The following is a 6,000-nucleotide window of genomic DNA, read 5'->3' as shown; positions in this document are numbered from 1 at the left end:
CCTTTTGCCACAGTTTTGTCAGGATCAATTCTTTCTGCTGGTAGAATTTCATCTTTACTAATGCAGGTCTTAGTTGCTTTCTGATGATCAGGTTTGGAACATACACATGGTCTGTCATTTCAATTAACAGTTCATGCTATGGAATACCAGTCATGTTGCTTATTTGTGCCTTCATAAAATTAATACATTCTGTTTTTTTCTGATGTACAGTGAATAATAATTTTCCATGAACTTTCTACTGTCTCTAACTTTCAATACTTTACTCTTTTGCCACAGTTTTGTCAAGATCAACTATTTCTGCTGGTAGGTTTTCATCTTTAACCAAACCATGGTGAACCCATTTTTGGTTATGTGTTTTCATCTTTACTAATACAGGTCTTAGTTGCTTGCTCATGGAGCATACACACATTGTCCCCTTTCAATTAACAGTTCTTGCCAGGGAATACACGTCCAGATGCTTACTTGCACCTTCATAAAATGAATACATTCTGTTCCTTCTGGTTTCTCTGGTAGAGCAAAAAATCTCAGATTGTCTCTACATGGTCTGTCCTCTAATTCTACCATTTTTTTGAAACATTCCTTCTTGAGCAGTCTCATACTCAAACATCCTTTTCTTCATTTCATACTCTGATTTTTTCAGTTTTATCAGCTCATCCGAATATCTGTTTAAAATTTCTTCCATTTTCCAGCCTTTTATTTGAGCTGATATATTCCTTCAATCTTTCATTTATTTTAATCACCTCTGAGCACATTTTATTTGTTTATCCTCTAGATTAGTGGAAGTCATGTATTGTATGAAAGCTAGAACATGAACTACTTTTTTGCTGAACAGTTGCAGGATTCTTCCTAGTCTGTGTTTTCTCTTCACCTTTTGCAGTTGATTTTCTTTTAGGCTCCTTTAGTTTCTTCTTTGCTCGGATCCAGGTTATGTACTTACTAGCCAGAAAATGAATTTATTAAAAGTGACAGAGTTCCTGGCCCTTGTCTTTCAGCTTCCTTTTTCACACTTGGAGAGCCGAAATTAAGCTGCTGATCGGTGTGCAGCCATCATGGAAAAGTCATGTTACTACAAAAATTTTGATCCCCAACCCCCTCCCCCCCTTTGGGGAGCCATAGTCATTCCAACACACTGCTCAAGTCATCCCTTCAATTGTTTGATTTCTGGCACCTCTTATATGATATCTGTGGTGTCAGTGGTTAATACACGGTTTTATACAATATGTACTTAGATAGGCAGTTGCTCAACTCTGGCAAAATGTCACCACATGGAGAGTTTAAGAGATGCCTGATGTGTACGATTACTCTTAGTGGAAGAATTTACAATGGGAGAGAGAAAGCTCAAGTTTTGTACTGCTTTTATGGAAGCAATATACATTAACTCAATGCTCAATTTATTCCTTCAAGTGTGTGTTTTTTGTGACAGTTGTGATATGACTTCTCCTTTGTGGTGTCAGAGGTTATTATACAGTTCTAGAGAATGTGGCCTTAGACAGATATTCAAATCCAGCAATGTGTATCTAGTATGAGTATGAAACAGAATACTGACAGCCCAAACTGGCTTAATCAACAGATGTGCTGTGGATAATTCAACTGAGTGGTAACAGTTGCATTGTTACATGTTTTTGAGCCATCAAATGCCCCACTTAGGGAAAACATATCAATTCAAACACACTGCTTAATTTTATTGCTTCTACTGTGTAACTGTGCTATGACTTCTGCAGAGTCAGCCCTTAATACACAGTTCTACAGAATGTGGAATTAGATAAGCAGGGTTTCAAATATCTTAACGTGTAAGTAAATACTAACAGGCACAGATGTGTTACTCTAGAGATGTGATATGTCACATTCAACTTAGGGGTAACATTACCACAGGGGATGGGTTTAATTCGTAATGAATTATATTCCTTGGAAATGAACCATTACAAATTCAAAAACACTGCTCAAGATATCCCTTCTACTGTTTGATTTCTAACCACTGTGAAAGGAATTCTTCTGTGTTATTAGCAGTTACTAAACAGCCTAGACATTGTAGACTTGGGTAGGCTTGTGCTTGCATAGTACAAACTGTAAGTTGTACAACATACACTACCAAATGATAACAGAGAGGATTGTCCTAATTTACACATGTTATGTGTACAATTCAGTTACTGCCAACATTCACATATGGAGAAGGTTATGATCCCCTGATTTTTGTAGTCTCAAGGGAAGCTGTTATGTACTGTAGCACACACTAAAGATGACACTTCAACTATGTGGTTGTTGATATCTAAACTGTGGATAAGTCTGTGGCATCATCTGATAGTCTACAGGTATAGGGACTGTATTAGTTACAAAGACAGGTGTTCAAATCCAGGGGTGTGTATTTTCTATGATTGTGTAAGAAGACAACTGTTAATAAGGAGAACTGGCTTACTGAAAATTAATAGGTTCATAGTTGTTTACTAGGCTAATGACCACAAGGGCCTTTTAAGATTAGCCATGCATCTGAAATCTCTGACAAGTTATGGTACCCTTGATAACTGTAAGCAAAGGCTTAGGAGTTGAAACATTTACAAGCAGGGGACTGGGAGATGAAACATTTACATGGTGCCTGTGTCCATTAGAGACATGCATGACTTCCTTGGATCTAAATTCTATACCACTGTTCATAAGTTGCACAACACAGAACAATTGTGTAAATTCTATTTAGGGGTGACATTTGGTCAGGAAGAGAATTTTGATCCCTTGCGTGTTTACCTTTTGACATTCCAACACACTACTCAAGTTATCCTTTCAAGTGTGTGCTTTCTGACAACTGTGATATGATTTTTTGTGCGGCATCATCATCAGTTGTTGACCTACATGGCAGATGTTCAAATCCATAGGTTCATAGGTTGGTACTAGGCTATCAGCCCTAGGGCCTATACAAGCCTAGCCATAACAATTCACTGGCTATTTCTTCCCACACTATTTACTTCCCTGGACCCCTGTCTAGCAGGGCAACTGACATGATCCCCGGGGTGAATTTCCTTTCTCCCATCCAATCATGAAGGTTCCTTTTGAAGAGGGCCAGAGAGGCACTCTGCATGACATGTATGGGCAATCTATTCCAGAGTCTGGGGAGTCTCTGGGTCTGGAACCTATCCCTCCAACATGTTTTGTTTATTGTGATGACAAGGTTTAGATCCCTGGAGCATGTGGCTCTGAGTGACTGGGATTTCTTTAAGTGTAGCATGTCCAACAGCTCTGGGTTTGACATGGCCTTGTATGTTAAGCAGAGATCGCCTCTGAGTAGACGATATGCGACAGAGTATAGCTGGAGTTTTTAAGGCGGTCAGCATAGGGCATCTGCTTTAGGCCTGTGATTCTTTTAGTGAGGTATTTCTGCGGCCTTTCCAGTTGTTGCAGATGTCTTGAGAGGTACATACCAAACAGGGCGTTGTATTCTATAATGGGTCTAATAAGGGATGAGTACAGTGGGACAATGACCTCCCTTTTTCCTGGATGAAAAGCCCTTAGTGATGAGGTGTGCCACATAGAAGGATTTCCTGACTGTTGTGGCAATGTGGTTATCGAGGGTGAGACCACTGTCCACCTGTGTCCCTAAGTCTCTTATCACACTTTCGGTATTTAGTGTACTGTATATGGTAATTCACGGATACATATTTTTCCCAGAGGGGATAACTATACATTTCTTGGCATTGAGCTTGAGCCCATGGCTCTGGCACCAAGCATCTGTTTCTGTAAGGCCCTTTTGTAGAGTATCCACATCATTTGGGGATTCAATAATGGCTTCCAGTTTGCAGTCATCTGCGAACTTTGTTAGCCAGAGTCCCTTAGTGTTGGCCTGTACTTCAGAGAAGTAGATGCCAAAGTAGAGCGGTCCCAGGACTGAACCCTGAGGTACTCCACTTGTCACTTGTCTGGAGCTGGATTTGGAGTCGGCTACTTTTACAGTGTGGGTTCTTTCAGTAAGCCAGTTAGCAACCCATTGGGTGACGTAGAGATTAATGCCCAGTTTAGTAAGTTTATTTATGATTCCAGAGTGGGGGATGGTGTCAAAGGCTGTGTGGACCACCTTACCCTTGTCCATGGCTCCGGAGACTGATTCGAAGAAGTCAATCGGGTTCAGGAGACAAGATCAGCCCTTCACAAACCCAAACTGGGTGTGGTCCAGTGTTTGAAGGTTGCCAATGTCTTTGTTTATAAGTTCCATGATAATAGGCTCCATGGCCTTGCAGATAAGGCTTTTCAGACTGATGGGATGGTAGTTTCCGGGATCTAAGGTGGATCTCCCCTTGTGGAGTGGGATAACTGTAGCTGTGCACCACTCAGTGGGCATGAAACCTGAGGTGAGGCTATGATTAAACATGACACTTAGGTGAGTTGCCAGTTCAATTTGTAGTTCATGTAGTACACAGCCCGGGATGTCATCTGGTCCCATGGATGCTGTATTCTTAGCTTTGGAGAGTGCGTTTTTTTACCTCTGTGTCCATTATTACCGGAATTTGGCAATCTTCTGGTATTGAGATGGGCCATTTAGGGGGTGAGAGGGGGGTGAAGTTGGCACTGAATCGATCTGCCAGGATATTGGCAATATCCTTGGGATCAGTATATTTAATGCCATTATGTTTTAGCTCAGAGCAGATCTGAGCATTGCCATTTAGATTCTTGACATAGTTATAGAATGCCTTGTGGTTGTCTTTGGAATCTTTGGCAATTTTATTTTTGTAACTAGCTTTGGAGGATTTTATGAGGGATCTCAGTTTCTTACTGAGGCTTGTAAGGGAGTTTTTTGCATCCTGGGATTTTCCTCTTTTCTGCAACAGTTTCTTCCTTTTGTTGTAAAGTTTGTTTATGGCAGGGGACCACAAGATTGGCTTCCTTTTTTTGGATGAGAGCACCTTGGTTCTATTTGGGATGGCACGATTCATGCATGAGTGGATGTGCTCGTACAGTGCCTTAGTGTAGGCTTCAGCAGTTGAACTTTCAGTTCCCGTCTGCATGGGTGCCATGAAGTTTGTCACTTCTGACTTGAGTAGTATGAAGTTAGCTTTGGAGAAGTTTTTTATGGAGGTTTCCTTACTGGGGATTGGGGGTGGGATCTGGATGTTAAGGGTGATTAGCTTATGGTCAGACCTGACTAACGAGGGGGTGACCATAGGTGTGGAGCATCGATTTCCCATGTTGGTAATGACCAGGTCTAGAATATTGGACCCCCTGGTGGGACTATGGATTAGTTGATCCAGGGCGTTGGAATTTATGAATTCTAAGAACCGTTGGGCAAAGGTGTTGGTACAGGAGTAGTTTTCCCAGTTAATGGCAGGGTAGTTAAAATCACCCAGTATTAGGGTGTTTGGTTCTATCTTAATATTTTCCAGTATGTTTAGAAAGGTGTAGTGAGAATCTTGGGGTATGGTGGGGGATCTGTAGCAAGCTACAATTTGGATTGCAGTCTTACCTAGTGTTAGTTGCACCTGGAGAATTTCAGACGCATTGTGTTGGGCAACTAGCCTGGTGGTGTGAATATCCTTGGTGAATATTGACACTCCTCCACCTTTAGTGTTTCGGTCCTGGTTTGGTGGCCGAAAAGTGTGGTAAGAGTTGTAGCCTGGTATTGCAGGGGTGCTCTCTGGAGCATTGAACCAGGTCTCAGTTACTGCACAGATATCGATGTTCTCCATTTTAGGAGTGCCTCGAGAGAGTGCATTTTGAGGTTTAGACTTCTAGCATTGAGTAGCATTACCTTCAGATTTTGCATGCTTGTACCTGTTATGGTGGTGGTTTTGTCCTTTGAACTTTGCCTAAAAAAGGCACTATAGGGGTTGCAAGAGCCTTAGCCAGTAACCTGAATCCCAGGGGTGACAAGTGCAGACCATCTCTGGCAAAGCATCGTGGTCTGTCAATCATGTCATCCCAGGCAGACAGATACTGGATCCCCTTTGAATGACACCAGAAGCTTAGCCAATTGTTGAAGTCAGTCATTTTGTCCTTATATTGTGGTATCATTCTGGGCGAAGG

The sequence above is a fragment of the Protopterus annectens genome, chromosome 2.part2 (genome assembly GCF_019279795.1).
Source record: "Protopterus annectens isolate FY-2018-M chromosome 2.part2, PAN1.0, whole genome shotgun sequence".
Taxonomy (NCBI): Eukaryota; Metazoa; Chordata; order Ceratodontiformes; family Protopteridae; genus Protopterus; species Protopterus annectens.
This window is presented reverse-complemented; position numbering follows the sequence as displayed.